Consider the following 20,338-nt stretch of genomic DNA (forward strand, 5'->3'; position numbering starts at 1 on the left):
AAGAGCTAGCAACAGCTAACCACTACTACGGATAATACGAGTACATCTCTCCCCTATTAGCAGCAGACAGCAGTATGGTTGTTTATGAATTTTTTTGGCCGATCAAAATGAATATGCGGAAAAGCACAGAGCCGATGACGGGCACTATTTTGTGACTACCCAGCGGAACCATTCCGGTTACATCAACAGGCACCATACGTCGGCCTGCAAAGACCCTGCCGGGATAGGGATGCCGTAATGACGCCATAAATCATGGCGTCACTGGATCTCTTCCTGACTCTGATATTTCCCCTTGGAATGCTCTCGCTGTCTGTTTACGGCATCAAACAGTGACCACGGAGGACAGGGCACCAAATATCACCAGGTATGAGAAGAAAGAGGTGAGCAGGAGAGAACTCGATTTACTCCCATGAGTGTGCATTTTTTTTTATGTTATTGGACGGCAAGCAAGGTGAATGTGGCTTGCAGCTCCGACTTCTATTTTACCACTCACCTAGGTGTTAACAACATGACAAAAAAAAAAAAAAAAAAAAATCAAAAGGACAAAGAAATGAAACACAGAATGGTTGGCATTATGGGCAGTTTTCCCCGACGGTGCAGAAGATGGCAAACTTTGCACATCCCGGGTAATTACCGGCGGGATGCACGCGTTCGGCTGCGGGCCGTGGTAGAAGTCGTTTATCACCTCGGAGATGACGACTTCAGAATAAGTGCCAAAGAAAGCCGTGCTGAATGTTCGGAAATGACTCTCCGAGGTATCATGGCGACAACTCTAACAGTTTTTTTTTCTCTTAGAAAAAAGAATGATCTTCCCTTTTGGATGTTTGTGTATAATTGACCCGTTTTAGGTGCGCATGTTCTGCATGTATCACAAACAGGCAATGGTCGCAAGAGCTGAATTATGATAATTGGACTCTGCACGGTGTATTAGCAAAAATGGATTAATATGAAAACAACATTTTGGTTTTTAACCGAGGAATAAAAATGAATAAACAACAAAACATAATATAAGAGAATACAAAGTCAGAAACTGGTTTTATAAAGGGTCATTAAGATGGAAGTCCCGTAAATTCTGCGACTTTTTTTTTTCACGGCATAACTGGAAAAATAGTTAATTGGAGCACTCAAAAAACAAGGTACCACTGTATATCTTTTTAGAAAATATATTTTTTTCTCAGTTTTAAAGAGCCAATGCATTGCATGCATTTCCTGTAGCGACTTCTTCTTGCTTTTGCAGAAAACACACTCAGACCTAGACAGAAGGAACTTGACTTGGCCCTTTTTCCGCTGGTTGATCACGGGTGTGTGATTTATGAACGCCATCCTCTGACCCATGCGGTCGGGGCCAAACGGTTTCAAATCCCCTCAGGGTAGAACGGTTAACCTTTAGACGCGGTTCGGGCACATTCTATTTTGGCAGCCCTCCATTGACTTTCGCCTCCGGATGCTCTATCTATCGGCATGGTAAAAATTTCAATGGGGGAGGAATGAAATGAATTTGCCCTCATTCTGTAATCCAGCAAGAATCCGGTGCCCCTGCCTTGAATCGTGCACAGCGACTGTTATCAATTACTTCTGCAAGTGTAATCTGGTGGAAATTTAAAAAAATTCCCTGGATCCTGCACGGCAACTATTTTCAATTACGGTTGTCAATCAACAATCAATTGTAATCCGTCCGAAATCGGATGCTTTTTTACCTCAAATCGGATCACTGTAATGTGATGGAAATTTGGTGCCACTGTATACCACACAGAGACTGTTGTCAGTTACCGTTGTCAAATATAATCTGGTGGAAATCTGCCACCATTTTGCCCCAAATTGCGCACAGTGACTATTGTCAAGTGCTGTTGTCAAATATAATCTGTCGTAAATCTAGCAGGCCAGTTTGCCCTCCTTTTTTTCTCCTGGAAATCTCAACTGATTGGCGCCATGGCTCCTTCTGAGGTTCCTCATCCATTGCGGGGCAGCAATTCCAGAGGCAGGGGGTAAAAAAAAAAATTATTCACGCCCCAATTTTGCACTCTGACGGAAAATCTGTTACATGTGATCCCCGAATCCTGCAGGTCGACTGTTGTCAATTGTAGTTCAGCTAGAGAGAAGCTTTTCCGGTCCACTTGCGCCAGAAAACATTTCTCTTGTTTTGACAGTGACGGAAAAGGCACAACAATTTAATTATAAATCGCCCAGCTGCTACCAATCTCACCGTGTTTGCCCGATTTAAGACTTTTGAGTCTTTTAATACACTCCGACACGTACGACAGTAGCCACCTTTTGTCCGCGCCCTGCGGCTGTGCAAGAGGAAGTCAAATGAGGACTTGTCCCAGTGTTGTGTGTCACCGATTTAGTCAGTAATCCCCCCCACTCGTCCCCAATAGCTGTGGTTTAATTAAAGATAAAAAGCAAACATCTTTCAGGTGAAGATGTGTCAGCGATGTCAGATTACACGTGCTGGGCTTGCTGCTTAAATAATGCATGCCCGGCCTACATCGTGATCTCGGTGATCCTGATCTTATTTTTTTTCTTCAAATGACACCAGCACATAATGTTATCTATCAACTGTATCTATCAAGGATTTATGTCGCATTTTTGTTCAGCATGTATTAACTTTCTACTTGTTACCCACTGGTTGGCCCATTGTGTACATGTTAGTCATGACATAGCACCAGTGGTTTGGCAATTAAATCACTCACTCTTTAGTAATTAGCCGATATGTCTGTCATTATCGGCAACACTTGTGGTTGGTTGATTACTTAGTTTGTGTGTTTGATTGGGGTACTCACTCTTCAGTGACTCCTGGGTCCTCTTCGGATTCCACTTTTTGCCGAGGAGATTTCCTATCCTGGTGAACTGGAAGTAGTTCGAGTGTAGAAATCCAGAAGTGCTGGAATGGTGCCTGGATGCAACCTTCAACCCGCCCAGTTGCCCATCTCTGCCCTGGACCATGAAGACATTTTAAAACCAGGAGCATCTAGAAATGAAACAATGAAGGACCTAAAATTGAACCTTGAGGTACACCATGTGTTACTCGATAGACTTCAGAAGAGCATGTATGCAAACTTACCATTGAACTTCTATCACTGAGGTAGGATAATACCCATTTGTGTCCAGAAACAAAGGCCAGCCAGATATTTTAGTCTATTTTAAAGAATGATGTGGTCTACTCTCTCTAAAACAGCGTTCAGGTCCATCATGACCAACGCCGTTAATTCACGTCAATCAAGATTACTTCGAAAAATCACTTCAAATGTTAACAAGGGCATTTCTCTTGTCTTCCTTTTTCATTGGTCAGTCTACATGCAAGTCAATACCCATAGTTGACGCTTAGTCAGCCAAGTGCTGGTTTTGCTGACATCCAGACACATCAATGAAAAGTGAGTGATATTCTCAACTCCGTATCGGTGGAGGTTTGGAATGTGTAACTGGCCCCAACCTTCTAATTAGGCTCAGGCTTGTTTCCGCAGTGAACAAGAAAAATAAGTTGCCAAGCTGATGTCATAAACTTCACCTTCCTATGGAGGCACAAACAAATCTTCTAAATCAGGATGGAAACCTTGGGGGAAAAAGGAAAAAAAAAAGAAAAAGATCTGACTGCATGCTTGATGGCAGCGCAGTTATCAGGGGGAAGAGAGGAACGTAAACTGTTTGAAGAGTTATGCTTTGTGAGCCCTCTTCCTCCACCGCCACCTCTGCTCATTCACATTTGCTGCCGAGCAATTGACGGGATATGAATTATACCTTATAAGATTGCAATGAGTTCAAAGCGGCCATCTTGGGGAACACACGGCGTTGTTACAAATGCGAGCAGACACCTTGAACGTCTCTGGTTGGCATCCGAGTTCCTGCCGACCGCGTTATTTGTTGCGCCTTTTATTCTCCGTGGAGCATAAATACAATTATCTTATAATGGGATCCCCTCTGATAAAAAGCAGCCTTCTGTCATCGTGAAGGTGCCAGAGTGTTGGCTGCTGAGAAAGTCCGGGTTAAGTACTTTTCTTTTATCACTCCGCCTTTTTATATGCAAATCATCCTCCCCGCCCATCTATTTACTGTTGCAGGTATTCAGACAGGGCCGGGGCGGCGCCGGCATGGGACTGGGAAATGATTTGTTTAGGTTTTCAGATGCACGCCTTTGATCTGGGATTTGTCAGGGGGGGCTGTTGGGGAGGGGATGCAAGGGAAGTTTCGGCTCGCATTTCGAAAATAATCGCAAGGTGCCATGTTTGAGGATACGAAAAAGAAGTACACTTTGGTCGCTGGTCTAAAAATAAACGGTTTAAAACTTTTCATGATTGACAGATTGAATGAGGAATGAATGATTCTGTCAAACAAGGACTGGTGAGTAATTACTTTGTTCATTCCTCACCAGTCCTTGTTGTGTAACATGAGATTGGTCTGGGCACAGATCGGTAATGCCATACAGCACTTGTGATTGGTCGACAGGAATGCGTCAGCCATTACCTGCGGCACCAATGGTGGGTTGATGACATCACTTGAATGTTGATGGTCTGGTCATGTGTCAATCATGACCTGCAACACCAGTATTTTTTCTGGTACCAGTGGATTTGTCAGTCAACAATGGTTGGTTGATGACAGATCCCACATTTCATTGGTCAGTCGTCACGTCAGTCATCACCAATGACAAAAGTCCTGGATCGATCATGATGAATTGGCCAGTCTCCATGTTATTCCCTGCAACATGACATCATTGACTTCTCATCGGTCGATCGACATGTCAGTCGTTACAAATGCAACACCACCCCTTACTTTGCTTTTGATGAACCCAAATAGTCATCCTTCCCAACACGCTAAGGTTGCTCATGCTAAAAGTTCAGCCCGAAGAAAAGGGCCCGAGATACCAAGTCAAGATGCCCCACTGTGACCTCTTTGCTGTGGTTCAACAGATGATGACCAGCGTGAGCATCATCAACGTGCCAGGGCCAACATCTTGAGGCAACTTTCAATGTCAAAGCCGACTCATGACCACTCAATGGACACGAGGGACATCTGGCCCGCTCTGAAGGGCGACTCGATGATCAGCATTACGTCCTCGAGGGTTTTCGAGTTGGTTCGTCGAAAAACCGAGACCTCGGATGACTGCGGGGCTCATCATCATCTGTAAAAAGTGAGTGTTTTATCCCCCCCGTTAATCCTGCTGTACATGCACCTCCTTCGGGTCTGTCTGATGCATTGAGTCATCCGCGCAGCCGCCGGGTGACCTTGACATCCAGAGACGACGACCGGGGTGAGTCAGTCGACATCCCTTTGGGGGGGTGGTTGGTCTAGATAGGAGTCAAAACAGCCATTGATCGGCCTGTCAAACTGCTTGATTTCCTCGTGTAATAATCGGCATGATTTAGACACGTTGCCCGAATGCGTAAACGGAGAGTGGGAAACAAATGAATTGCCAAGGACAGATGACCTCCTTGGCAACTGATGCAGAATTCATGAGCGATAATAATATTAAGTCCGTAACCCTTAAGTACCTTAAACAGTTGAATCTATTCAGGGTTGGAAAAGGATGTCCTCCTACCACCGAAGAAGACAATCTCACGTGAGTGCTGCCAATGCCAAGAAGCAATTGTTGGGGATCCATTCAGAGGCGGCGGTGGATTAGCGTGTTTCGGTCGGTGTGCTACCGGGACGGTGAGAGGCAGGCCGGCGGCATGTGTTTGCCATTGATAATGACAGTGAGCATCACAATGGAGAAAATAAAAACACGCAAGCCATATCAGGCCCAAGCACCGTGGCGGTCGGCCCGCAAACAAAAAGTGTGTCAAGCTAAGCTGCTGGGCGTGTTTATATGCTAATAATACAGACAGGCAGCCATGTTTGCCTTTCTGGAACTACCATGGACTCGCTTGTCGTGATATGACAGGATGCCGGATGTCTACTCCCTACCCCTTGCCTATTGCCTTAAAAAGCATCTCTGCAGATGCTTGTTGAGATAAGCTTGATTTTCAAAACGCTCCCCAAATTTTATTTGGAAGACATGTTGCGATGCTATCATCCACGCTCATCTCGATACCGTCCATTCGAATGGCTTGGCGGCTCTTTTTCCATGAAACCCGTTATTTGAAATGGTTGCGCTAAATTGTTTTAAGTGTGTAACGCAGCCGAGGCCTGTGGCGAGCTCATTCAGTGCTAAGGCTGACCGATGACTTTCTTGCTACAGAAAAAAAAAAAAAGTGCATTCCAGGGAGCTACAATCAAGTGAAACACAAATGCGCAGGCAGAGAATTTTTGAACGGGAGCTCGTTTGTTCCACGTCAGCCTCCAAATCGGAAACGGGCACACTAATCAACATCATTGTCCTTCGGAGAGTCTTTTCACGTTATGGCTCCCCCAGCAATGTATTTGAATGTTTCAATGTGAGCACCCAAAGGGCAATAATAGCAGCCTTCGGATGGGAACAGACTGATACTAAGGCATGCCAAGCCGTCGACTTTGGATTGTGATTGATTGGGATTTGTCTTCATACGACCGCTTGTCCTTCGTGTGCCTGAGTTCATGTTCCTGCTGCTGCTCCGGCGCGGTATGCTTGTGAGCGTGACTGGCATAAGTCTTTTTCATTCTCTTATGGGCCATTTAGTTTGTGTTGCCACTGTCTCCTTGGTGAAATTGATATTGTTTGGGTGTGGGGGGGGGTCATCTGTGTGATCCATAGAACTGCTGTACATAGGAGTTTGCATTTTTCATGTTGTTGCGCCAGTTGAAGAAACAAGTTGAATTGTGAGTGCAGCTGGGATTTGTTTTATCTGACAACTGGAACCATGAGTGGGCCTTTGGGGTAGTTCGGATGTTTTAATGAATGCAAATGCAAATATTCCGGGTCAGAAAACACCGCTAAATAATCAAGGGCTAATGGTGATTAGTATGTTTGTGCAAAAGTTCACGTCCTTGCTGCTGCCGGCTCCAATTGACTGGTATGTAAAAATATTTCCCATGCCCTTGGGGAGCGTTTTTTCCAAGACCTAACCAGTGTTTATCTTTTAAAATGTAACAATTAGAGCCCGCCTTTTAAATCAGAATAAACGGATGCTAAGTAATTAGGAGATGACAAGAGGAGCTTTGGGGAAGGTATCGCTGTTCGGATTTATTTGTTTATTTTTCTTAAATCGAGAGGCAAGGTTAGAAAAATGGCTAATTAACAAGCGTTGATTTTTTTTTTTTTTTGGGTCCGATTCCAGTGTATGATCCTGCCCAAGTTTATGTTATATTTCTGCTGCTCAAGTGCTTTAAAGCCCCGACTGAGCCTGACTGGCATATGACCTTTTTCAATGCCTTACTTCTTATTAGATCTAATTAAATCTAATTCGTTCTGACTGCTGTGTATGAATTCTGCCTAGAAATAGGTGACAAAACATTACCAGGAAAAAATTTATTATGTTTACATGTGGTCAATATTTGTTTGTATTATTGTTCCTATATAGTTTTTTTTTTTTTTGTAATACATAGAGAGGAGCTTTTGAGTGCACGATAATAAAAAAAAGGCCTTTAAATATCGTGCCATAAAGCAAAGTACAATTCCCAAATTATGTTTGACCTTCCTTCTTCTGTCTGAACGTACAGCAATAAAGAAAAAATTTAGTTTTTTAAACTCAGGACCATTTTTCCAAGAGACAAGCAGGCTTGAAATCTGCTCAAATGTGACAACTCGTCGCCACTTTTGAATATGAGGTTCTGGCTGCTGCTGCTGCTTGAGCCAACGCCAATTTTTTCCATTCCCTTCATGGCGCAGTTATGATTCAGCCTTACGAATTCAGCCTCGCAACAAGTGGCCAAGTGACCAGGAAAAAAAATCCCAGTGAACCTGTTCTTTGCCTACGCCACTGCACCCACCGCATCGCAAATCTGTTCCTGCTGCTGCTGCTGCTCGAGCGCCGTCAACCTCTTATTGGGACCATCTGTTCTTCTCAGCCTAAAAACAGCATTTTGGGTGAACTCTACCCCACAATCAATGCAAACCATAGCTTACCAGAGTGTAATTAGGGTTAAGTTTTTCTGGTTTTTGATCAGCGGCGGGTGGGGAAACTCCCAGGGTGGCTCTTGTACCTCCTTCGGGGGAATGTTGCAATTACAAGGCGGCAAAAAGTGGCAGGTCAGCGAGAGGACACGAGTTCCTGTCCTCTCCCGAATATTAATCATGCTCACACATCACGGCTGTAAAGAATCGCGGTGACGACCAAGCAATCCGTCTCTGGCGTTTTTCCCACACGTGCGGCGATATTGCGAAGCGCTTTTGAACATCGTCGAGCTATGGGCTGCAAAGTCTGGTTCTGACAAAGTCAATCAATGCAGGGGATGCTGGGGGATCAATTATATGCATTTATCGTCTTGCCACTGCTGTGCTGCATGGATGCTGGCATGAAATTGATAACACGCTGGTTTTATAGGTTACTATATTTCCCCCGATACACAATAGCCATAGGCCACTGCAGCACATCCGGATACCGTAAGTGCCGGTTTGACTGTTATACAATCTCAAATAAAAATCTCAAATAATCACTGTAAAAATGAAATGAGAATATGGATATGTTCCGGTGGCCTGGTGGTCCAGTGGTGAGAGCGTCGACCTCACAGTGCAGAGGTCGTGGGTTCGCTCCGGGCTTCAGCCTTCCTGTGTGGAGTTTGCATGTTCTCCCCGTGCCTGCGTGGGTTTTCTCCGGGTACTCCGGTTTCCTCCCACATTCCAAAAGCATGCATGGCACGTTAGTGGGACACTCTTGTGGGGATAAAGCGGATCAGAAAATGGATGGAAGAATGGATATGTTCCCATATTTTATTTTATTTTTTTTGACACAGCCATTGTTTTTTTCTGTTTTGTTCCGACACTGTTAGAAAAATGACTCGAGGAAAGCATCCATCCATCCATCCATTTTCTAATCCGCTTATCCTCATGAGGGTCGCAGGCGTGCTAGCGACAATTCAGAGTGTCCCCATTAACTTGTCATGTATGTTTTTGGAATGTGGGAGGAAACCCTTGAGTACCCGGAGAAAATCCACAAAGGCACGGGGAGAACATGCAAACTCCACACAGTAAGGCCGGAGCCGGAATCGAACCCTGCACCTCTGCAATATGAGGCGGGCACGCTAACAAGTTGTCCACCGTGCCCCCACTTGAGGAAAGCAACACTCCAAATTAAATCGTGTTAATTGTGTAGCAGTCACATGATGGTTCCAGTAACGGAGACGTTAGAACACCAATCAGTAAGATGTTTATCCAACAGCAACCAAATCCATGTCTCGACCTCGTTGACTCGGGCACTCATCCACCCTGGAGGACGTCCCAATAAGCGTTGTTGGCCCCACTTGTTTCCAATCGAGGTTGACTGATTGATTGATTGATTGATCAAGGGATATGACCCCAATAGTTTTGTCCACGAGTGTGATTGGTGGAACTGGTGCGGAATTTCCAGCGTAAACAAAGCTCTCCAAAGGGGCGAATGAAGCCACACAAAATATCGACTTTTTTTTTTTCTTTCTTCCTCGCTGGAAAAGACGAGCTTGTCGCTTTTGGCCCTGCCAGTAGAAGGCTCTTTTGTGCTCCTTTCGACATACGGACAAAGAGGACGCCACAAAGCGCTTTCACTTCCTTTGGCTTTCTTTCTTCCTCAATCGCTCTCCATTTCATCAATAACGCCGTCACTTGGGAAGAGGTGAACCTTGGGTAGATGGAGATACAACCCAACTTTTTTTTTTCCTGCAACCTGGTCCCAAGCCTTGAAAAGGATACATTTTTTTTGTTTTGGGGTTTATTTATTTATTTTTTTTGGTTCCGTTGTGCCTCCAAATGATTAATAGACACCCAACACAAACAAAAGCAAAAATCTTCGGGATCATTCCAATATCGCCAGAAGCGATGGTCTGAACAAAATACTACACGTGCTAAAAGCAGCGCAGCGTTGTTGTTATCTGTGTCTGCCAGCAGGTTGGAAAAAGATCCCTGCAGAGATAAAACCTGTTGTTTTTTCTGGTTTTTTTTTTTAATACGTTCATTTTTTTTTTTGTTTACCTTTCTACATCGGACGCTGCCGGCCTTTTGATGATTGTTTTCATCATTAATCCACCTCACTTTGCTCAAAATGCTGACAAAACAAGCCAAACCGTGATGTTATTCAGCATTAGTATTGGAACACTTGCCTGACAACACTCAAGCGTGCTCGTCGTTATCCTCGGCATGACAAACAAGCATGAGCGGGAGAGCGCGCTAACTGTTGTCTGAAGATGCAGTGCAACATGACGTTCTCCTTACGGGAGGGGGAAGGAGGGAGGATGGCTGTTCAACAGCTGGTGAGCATTTAGCGAGGCACAAGTGCCACCTGAGCATCGCCGTTCCCTCGCATATGCTGAAAAAGTGCAGGCAGGGGATGGCGAGCGAGCAGATGTTTGCGTATTAACGCGGGTCGCCCGATGCCTGCGCTCTTTATCCGTGCAGTGTTTTGATACGGATGCTTGAACACACCGCCCCCGCGCAAACGCTTTCTGTCCAAAGCTGTTTTACGAGAGTTCTTCTCGCTTTTATTTCTGTCTCTTTGTCGGGCTCGACGACAGAGCGACTTTGATCGTCTGTGTGAGTCAGCACGCCACAGGGTGTGTCTGTGTTGTCTGTGGAGTTATACAATGGATACGAAAAGTCTAAACCTACCTGTTCAACTGCCTCGTTTTTGTGACCCCCCCACCCAAAAAAAAACAGATAAGATTAAAAAGGAAAAAAACCCCCACCCCAAAAAAAACAGATAAGATTAAAAAAGGAAAAAAAAAAAAATCACCATAAATGTTGCCTGCAAACTGAACACTTCAATTGATGATTTTTTTTTTATACATTTTTTTTGAAGAGTGAAAGTAGAAATAGAGAAATGAGATCATGTGGTTGCACAAGTGTAGCCCCCCTCTGAAACCGGGATTTGGCTGTATTCAGAATTAACCAATCGCAGTCAAACTCATGTGAGCAGTCGGCACACACCTGGCAAAACTCGCTGATGAGTTTTATTATCAAGGGGGGTATTTATGTATTCAACAAATAATTACAGTGCCTGACACAAAAACTGCGTCAAAAAGATTCATGCACATTAGGTCTTTAACCCTTTCATGCGCCCTGTAACCTTATAACATGGTCAACTGTCCACTTTCAGGGACAGTGGTAACCCGCTGTCCCTGAAAGGGTTAAAAAAAAAAAAATTGTTTTTTTTTTAATGTTTTATTTTGTTGTTAATAATGTAGCTATTTCGCGAATACAATTTCAGACTACTGAATGAAAACTAAAGTGACAACAAATAAATCCATAAATTGCTCAACACGTGCTGGTGTCGAATGACGCAACAAACCTCGTAAGAACCCAGTGTGTTAATTTGCTCGTTGGACGGCTTCAACCTCGCTGGCCGGCTCTCACACGAGCCCGCTGGCCGGCTCTCACGCAATCAGGCTCGGCCTCTGATTGCGTGACAACACAAGACGCAATTTGCCCGACAGTGTGATGTATTTTTGTACAAATGTAGTGCTCATTTCAGCCGCAATCAACCGCCACTAAACGCAGTTGGGATCAAAATCAGCCCCAATCAAAGTGCTCTGTGATCTCAAAAAACTTGGCTCAAGTGTGGAAAATAAGCCACCGCAGGCCAATAGATGGTGTTCAGGCTCTTTTTTTTTCCCCCCGCTGTAAAAAAGAATCTCAACTGCCTATTTTTATTTTTACAAATAGCCGTGGGTGGAGAGTGAGCTGTTGCGCCGCCAGACTACACAAAGTTGTGACCACCTGCGTTTAGTGCTTTGTTTAAATACGACTCCCCGCGCACCGCCGAGTTCGCACCGAGCCACAAACGTTTTGTACTTTTGTACAAAAACAACCACGTAGGTTACGACAGGATCGACTTTATTGTTTGTCCCTGTAGGGAAATTTGTCTTGAGCCCCTTTCATGCTGCCTGTAAAAGAGAACATTTTCCCCATTTTTTTTTTCTCCGCCAGTGTCACTGTTCCAGCTCAACCCGCGACCCTCGTGAGGATAAGCGGAACAGGGAATGAATGGATGTGCTGTAAGGATATTCCTTCAGGTCAATACTTCTGATCATGTCAAGGCCGGCGGAGACCAGCGGTTGTTTAAAAAGTTTGGGGGAAAAGCTTTTTCACTTTGGCAAAGTGAGAGAACGACTGCTGGCCGGGAGCCACGCGGCTTCCACTCGTTACGGCGCTGAAGGACGGGAAAGCGTGAGAACAGTCACGGAGGCTGCTCGGAGAACATTGTATCTGTCTTCAGCGGGAAAAGAATGGAGCAATGAGAGAGGCCCTTTTACCCGGCGAAGAGGGGTGGAGGCGGAGGAGGAAAAGGGGGGCGGGGGGGAGTAAAAGTAAAAGAGTTCACCACTTCCCACTAAATTACATTAAGTTGGGTATTGATTGGGTAATAAATGCCAGGAGGCCTCTGCTACAGTATACACCGTCTACAACAGAGGCTTTCTCAGCACGAGGAAGTCATGGAAGAGGTCATGAAAGTACAGGGCCGCTATCTTCCTACGCTACGTTAACAGATGGAAGTGGAGTCGCCACATGCCGCAATCCGTGTGAGCCAAGAAGTCTCAGCGTGATTATAATAGCGGGAAGAATTAAAGCTACGAGCTGGGACGAAGGGGTCGTCCGTCGCACGCGCCTCTTTCACGGCGTGACACATCGAACCTTGGACGCCGAGCTGTGCTCAATTTGGACGGCGAAGGCAAAACAAAACAGCCTTGGCTCAAAGAACACTGGCAAGGTCGCGCGCTTCCGATGGAATACTTGCATCTGACGAGCAATCGGCAAATAGCTCATCGGCTAATTTGCTGCTCACTGGCGAGACTGGAAGTACGTCGCAGACCTGTTTGCACGCAGTCCATTGGGGCTCGTTTGTACAAAATTCTCTTGTGTGAATTTGCCCTGGAGCTGACCGAAATGCTAGTGGGTGTCATTTTTTTTACAGAGGGCGTAACGCAGTGAGTGCCATGTTAAATATATTTGCCAAAATGAGTGCGTTTTCTTGCTCGATGAGACCACCAAAAAAATTCATCTGGAAAAAAAAAAAAATTGAATAAAAGGCAATGCCATGAGAGCCGGCCCTGGTGTGAAGGCCCTAATAAACCCTTTGGGGAACAGCGGTTACGACAGTGGACAGCTTATCATGTTATCAGGTTACAAGGTGCGCACATCCCCTCTTTTATGACAAATCCTCAACATGCTCATAAAAATATGAGGTCACGCTCTCTGCGCTTTCGCAACAACGGCTTTGCCCATCTTTCTGGGATGCCAGGTTGTGACTGGGGCTCATTTGAACGAATCTCTGTAACTCACTACAAAATGGCTGCTTCCAACCAAAATTTGCTTCATGTCGTGTATCGGTGCTTCGAACTTTTTCATGTCTTCTATTATGACGGAGATATCCACCCACTTTTGTTGTCGCGGCGAAATTAGCTCCCGGGATAATTGTTTTTTTGCCGCTTCTTCACGGCCAATCCTCAAAATGATCATTAAACTTTGATGGCCTTCGCCGCCCACATTAGACCGCAGAGGCAAAACGCTTTGCAATCTTGCGACACCCCCTCTGTCGTGAAAAGCTGTTATCAATTGGAGCTCACTTGGATGAATTATCCGGAAGGAGTTCAACTCATGACATCAAAGCCTGGAATTAGCCCCCAAAATGGTTGCTTCTCACCAAAATGGCCGACTTCCTGTTTCATTTCATGCATGGGCCCTTGAAACAACAATGGAAAAATATTAAACGTAAACAGAATTTATAGATTCAAATCAAAATGAGAGAGAGGCAGTTTGCAGTCTCTTCTCCAAGAATGATTTTTCGTTTCCCGCCGTCCCGATGAAGCACGCGCACTTAATCGACGGCTGTTTCCTCACATCCAAATTCAGTTATTGTCACCAGCTGCATGCAGCGCGGCGACGCGTCATGTGACATATCATGATGCATCAGCACCAGCTGGTGCTCTAACCAGATTGCTTTTCAGCATGATTCTGAATAAAAAGCCACAAAACAATTGCATCTCAGACGCTTGGTAATTGCGTCGGAGCCAGAAGACGCTAACGTGTACGTCTGTTAAAATCAAGACTTTCACGACATACCGAGGTATCGTTATCAATGAATTTCACACTCTGAAGTCATTTCTCGCTTACCAACAAGATTCTGCCTGATAGTGAGGGTGCATTTCGAGCCCTGACATTGATGTTACCAAAAATGGTTCCATTCCTGGGAAAGAACTCGAATCCATCTGGACATAGGCCTGCGACTTGAACTTATTTTTTTCCTGGATGACAAGTTTTCCCAGTAACTATTGTCATAAACAGTAGCACTGTGTTGTTTTTTGTAGTTTTTTTTAGGCAAATGGCAACAATATGGCTGTACAGTATATGAAAAGGTAAAAACAACTTTTCAAAGCGTTGCATTTGGGATACATTTTGAACTTTTGCCCTAGGTGACCAAAAATAGTTCCAGACCTGTGGCTACCTGTGCATGTTATCAATTCGCAGGCTGTGACGTCACATGAGGCCAACCAATGGTGCACGTGGTCCAAAAATGGTTCCGTGCACGCGAAAGCCTCCCAAAGCGTGACTGCATGGAGCTGAAAAGTAAAGAACACTTGAAGGTCAAAGGAGGTTTTCGATTAGTCCTCAATATTGGATCCAGTCACAGTGGAAAAGGGGCTTCGAATCTGCGCAGGGTGGGGGAAAAGGCAATCTGTGCGGATCATTTGATAACGCGGGGGTCATATGACACGTGTAACAGGCCCAATCAATAGCAAGCGTCTTCCCTTGAGTGCGCGGTGAATAATTCAGCAGCCGTATCTATCTGCATACTGTACCGCACATCCAGCACGATAACATGTCTTAATGTGACGCCTCTTGCACTGAAACCGTCCAAAGGCTCCTTTGGTTTTCTTTATCGCCAGGTCGGGTTTCCCGCTGGAGTGGATTGTGCATCACCCCTTGTTATTGTAAGCATTTGCATTTTATGTTTCTGCACCCCGCGCCCGCTCTCCCCCCCCCCCCCCACCCCCCCCCCCCCCCCCCTTCCCTTTCTCCTTTAGTCATCAGTATCCCGTCTCCTGCTTAATGGTGCGAGACAGCATCCGTGATAAGCGGCCCGCTCGCCGCGTCGGTATTCAACAATATGTCTCCCCGTGCCCGCGCGCCGCCGATGCGCCGGTGACTCTGCCCGTTTAATAAACACCGAATAAAAAATGACGGGCGGTCACAATGCTGCAGGCGCAGACGCTAAATCCCGTCGAAAGCATATTCAAATCGGCCGGCGCGTCCACCCCACCCCCCACCCACCCCCTCGCCCGCCTTATCGCCAAAACAACATTATGTCCGCCCGTTGAATTTTATGATTAGGCATAACAAAGTCCCGCAGATATGTGCGGCAACAGACAGCAAACCCTATTACCGCAAGTGGACGGCTAAGTTTGTTTGCTGTAATTTATTAGCCTGTCTGAACGGATTGCCTTCCAGTGACACGAGAGGCTATAAGCTGATTTATGTAATCATGTTTCGTAGGAGTGGGCAGCACTGGAGTGCTGTGTTGAGCGCGAGTGCCTCGCAGCAAGGAGATTTGAGCTTGAATTTAGCATTGTTGGACAATTACGTCCAGTGAAAGATTTGGACGTTTTCTTACTGCGCTAGTGAGATGGGGGAGGATTTAAAATGGTTTTATCCTTCAAGGGGGTTACAGCTGTCCTATTGTCTTTTTCAGACCCACCTTTTTTTTTTTCATTTAATTCATCTCTCCAAAACAGTCATTTGTTTCTTTTGTCAACTGTAAACTTGTAAATCTGAAAGTACAATGTGTTGTTTGTTGAAATAGTTCTTTTTTTTTTTAATGCTTAAATGCATGAAAAATATCTAACAGATGATTTCATGTTCAATTAACGTCGGGCGAATTCTCATTTCCATGTTGAGTTAACTCACGTGAATTGTCATTGCTGCACTTTTTTGTCCATCCAGACGGGCCTTATGTCTGAATGGACTCTTGGCTCTTTTTGCTTGGCGTGTGTCTCGAAAACATGTCGTGCTCGATGCTCAACATAATATCATGGCGCTCATTTCCTTTTAAGCCTTTCATGCACCGATTAGGATAACCTGTAACCTGATAAGCTGTCCACTGTCGTAACCGCTGCCCCTGAGAGGGTAAAGTTAGCATTATGCTAAGTGTCAATGTTACACCACTTATCCATTCAGACTGACTGTTAGTCATTTTTAGTCAGGTGTTGATGTGTCAATGAAGACACTGCTTTTCCTCAGTTGAAGTGTGTTCGGATGCTCCACCTTTGTGTGAAAATTACACGTGATGGCTCTTAGGTGTAAATGGTTTGCATTTTCATGCTAAAATCCTTTAGAGGAAAAAAAAAACCAACGTCAATGGCGATTTCCATGCAAATTAGCATTATGAAAAAAGAAATTTTCATTTTTGCCTTGCTCTATGACTTCTCATGTGGATTTGAGGATATTTTAGAGCAAATATTTTAGCTGTTAGGGAAATTATGTTTAAAAACCATGTAATGGTAATTTGACGAGACAAAAACAAAGCTCCAGAAGTCCTTTCGACTTTTGGAATGCAGTGCAATACAAGTGAGGGTTTTCACCTCAGGAGGAGCGGAGGACGGACTTTTGGCAGTTTTTCCAGGTAAAAGATTGCAAGCTTTTACCTCGGCGCAAACATCATTCAAACTCTTAGATAAGAGTCCCTCGCAACTGCCTAATCTCGTCTCTTGTCACAGCGAGTAGAGCTTGAGCCCCCTGAGGATAGACGGGTTTTCACCTTCTTGGGTGTTTTTTTTTTTTTCCTCTCTCTCTCTTCAGGGTTTGCGAACTGTGGCTCTCATTTCAAAAGTCTGAGTCAGACTTCCAGAAGAGGACATTTGATCCCCGGCTGAATTTGTAAGTTTGCTCACTTTAGGAATGTACACTCCATTTTTTTTTCTTTTTTGTGATCGATTGATTCTGGGTTCGACAGAATGTCAGTCAAAAGTGCCATTCACAGCCACATCCACAACGTCACACGTCAAGCGAATGCACAACTACACCATCAGCGCCTTTTAATATTACATCGATTGCTGTAATCAAAAATCACTGTTCATTTCAACAAACCTTTTTTGCAAACTGGAAAATTGAGCAGTGGATCAAATCATTCTTTCGCCTCACTACACTGTAAGTCGAGAGAGCTTTTGCTCTCACTCCGGAGACCGCCTGGAGATGCTGATGGTTGCTCCCCGAGGGAGTGCGATCCAGCTTTGGAAAAGGGTTCAAGGTCGGTCAGGGGTGGTGAACCGGAATCCCGGCCCGTCATGCGAAAGGCCACCCAGGCGTGCAGAGAACACACATGAGGTTCTCTGAGGAATGTGGGACCTTCAACCCGCGATTCTTCCAGACAGTAATTAAAGGCCTGGGAGTAGATTACTAGACGGCACGCAGTAGCGATTGATCAACAGTAAAAGGTTGTACGAGTGCATGGGGAGGAGTTGGGCAGGGTGGTCGGAGGGCGATTACGGTGGAGAAACATCTGCACTCGTCTCGGGTACTTTGAAACACCATCCATCCATTATATGGAGAGCCTGTGCAAAGTCAGCTGTGTGAACCGCTACACTAGATGAGGGCATTTGAACCGTGTCAGACTTGGCCGAATTTCGCCCCACTCTCCTCTCCTGTCCCTCACGGATCCGCACTTCCATGGCTTCTTTTGGTGCGCCGTTACTACTTAATACAATGATGCCCTTCTATTAGGGGCGGGCAGTTAAACACGTTGCATACTTACAGTAGATAGATCATTTGTTTAAAAAAAAAAAGATTGTCAGCGCTAATGCTAAAGTCTTTGATAAAATCCTATCGACATGCTAATGGGAATTAGCATCAACCTCTGGGAGTGACATTCCTTCAAATAACCAATATTCACACACAAACGCTGGAGAAACACAGACAGAAAGACAATATGTAAAGGGATCGAGGATGGTTATAGGGAAGTTATATGACACATTTCCACTCATTTTCACAATATTGCTGACAGATAGGCAGAAGAGTAGAGCAGGGGTTTGTCAGGAACGAAGCGTATTCACGAATTAAAACGAATATTTTCGCAAATTTATGGTCGCACATGTGTGAGGGCAAAATGCCGCCATTTAGGGGCAGTCTGGAGCCCTACAACCGAGCAGAACAATTTTCGCTAATGTTCTTTAGAAGGGTCTTGGGCCCTATTTTTCAAATGTTCACCTCCATTCCAGATGGTGGTCATGGTACTTAAAAGGGGAAGCTATATTGACCCCACGGGCTATGACAAACTGGCAAGAGGAGGCATCACAAAAATTGCTGTGAGGTTCAAAATGGGAATTGTGCATTTCAACCAGAGACTGTCTTGTACAAGACCCTCATTACAATCCACTGGATCTATCTCAATTGGTATAAAGAGCGCTGATATCCGGCCATGAATAACACGGACACAAGCTGTCAACAAAGCTCTTTAATCAACTCCATTTCCTCTAGTTTTTTTTTTTTTGTACTCAGGAATGCAGCAGTGCTGAAGTGCATTCACTCGCAATTACTGTGCCAGCAAAGAGGCACATTATAAGCGGACAAAGCGGGATGCTTCTGTATCAGATTGGAAGGGGAAAAAAAAAAAAAAGCAAAACAATGTGCCTCATCAATGCACGAGTGGACCGTTGGAGTGCTTCGTGGCTCCTTTGACTCACCAAAATTATTAAAACTCACAGGTGTGGCATTTTCTCATCCACGGAGGACAATACAGACCGGGCCTCTTTGTGGCTCACCAGAGAGTTTGGAGTCGAGTTTTGACTCAGGCTGCAGATTTCGAGGATTAGCAGCAGACTTGACAATCTTTGAGGGACGGAGATAAGCATACGGTGAAAAAAGATGGCGCCTCCCTTGGATTGACTGATTGATGAGAGACGCAGATATGCTCTTAGAAATGGTCTGAATATAAAAATGAATGACAATGGCGCTGAAGAATCAATCATGTCACTTGAGATGTTCGTGTGATCCGTCATCGAATATAACGTGACGGTGGTCGACGAGTTAGGACCGCCGCCTCACAGTGCAGAGGTGCAGTGTTCGATTACGGTCTTCCTGTGCGGAGTTTGCATTTTCTCCCCATGCCTGTGTAGGTTTACACCAGGTACTCCGGTTTCCTCCCACATTCCAAAAACAAGCACAGGGTTTTTTGGGTTTTTTTTTTGACTGTGTGAGTGTGAGCACGAATGGTTGTTTGTCTGTGTGTGCCCTGCGATTGGCTGGCAACCAGTTGAGGGTGTACCCCGCCTACTGTCCCGAGACAGCTGGGATAGGCTCCAGCACGCCCGCGACCCTCATGAAGACAAGCCGATTACAACATGGATGGACGAAGGGTGGAATTTCACAGAAGGGAATTCATGGTCGTACAATATGTCACATCTAGAAAAACGTCCTGTGAGTTAAGTATTGTTGTAAACACATACTATATGTATTCTGTATAAATTGTATTAGTAGGGCTTGGCACCAGGGTAAAAAAATTGTGAATGCTCATGTGCGTTTTGATTGGCTGTTACACTTGCAATGGTGCGATTCAAATAAAAAATTTTAATCGGCACAAAACCAGTGGTCAACTGTCGCCGATTTGTGAAACTTCGCACCCTGTGAGCGAGCTCAGTCAGATTTGGTCTTGCTGGCTGCGCACCTGAAATTTGCTCCCTGGTAACCTGATCACGCTTCTGATCTCTGTCTCGGCACTGAGCTCCTCCATGCAACCCTCCGACTTGTTTTGACACCGTTCGTCACGCTCGCTTCATTTGCCTCATTTAAAGCATCAATTAGAAATTGGCAGCCCGGGCGGCGAGGCTCTCAGGGAAGTCAAGCCGATGCAGTTTCTCGACCTTCACACCTGCTGCCGGCCTCGTCGATGATCAAGAGCGTTAATACCCCCCTGCCCGTTCTTCCCCAAGTCGCACCACCATCCCCAACCCCCGAAGGATGCCCAACACGTTGGCCCCTACGGTGCGAACCGGCGAGGCGCTGTGCTTCATTAGCATTTAAAAAAATACACCATCACCTGTCAGGAGCTCGCCGTTGCCACAGTAACAAAGGCTGCTGCCCCGCAACAGATAGATTGTCATTCAACCCAACCGCAGCGATTTGTAGGTCCATTAATTACACTCCTTTCACACACCACTTCCCATCCCTGGGAACAAAAGAAAGGTGAAGCAGGACGTCCATGTTTTTTTTTTTTTTTTTTTTTTTTTTGAAAACTACACCCTAGGTGGTGCTAACCAAGGACAGTAAAAAGAAAAAGAGAGAAAACAAGTGAGAAAATGCTCTCCATGCTTACTC

General features: G+C 45.2%; 1 long non-coding RNA gene across 1 annotated transcript in view; it reads right to left on the reverse strand.

The window, feature by feature from the left end:
* Positions 1 to 16,541: 16,541 nt before the first annotated feature.
* The window catches only part of LOC109507322 (uncharacterized), a 6,362-nt gene continuing 2,565 nt past the window's right edge, over positions 16,542 to 20,338 (reverse strand). Inside the window, exons 2-3 of the long non-coding RNA XR_002166445.1 lie at positions 20,261 to 20,263; positions 16,542 to 16,555 (exon numbers count right to left, since the gene is read on the reverse strand). This is a non-coding gene — a long non-coding RNA (uncharacterized LOC109507322). The remainder of the gene's footprint in view (positions 16,556 to 20,260; positions 20,264 to 20,338) is intronic.

Source organism: Hippocampus comes, unplaced genomic scaffold, assembly GCF_001891065.2.
Source record: "Hippocampus comes isolate QL1 unplaced genomic scaffold, H_comes_QL1_v1.1 scaffold105, whole genome shotgun sequence".
NCBI classification, from domain to species: Eukaryota; Metazoa; Chordata; class Actinopteri; order Syngnathiformes; family Syngnathidae; genus Hippocampus; species Hippocampus comes.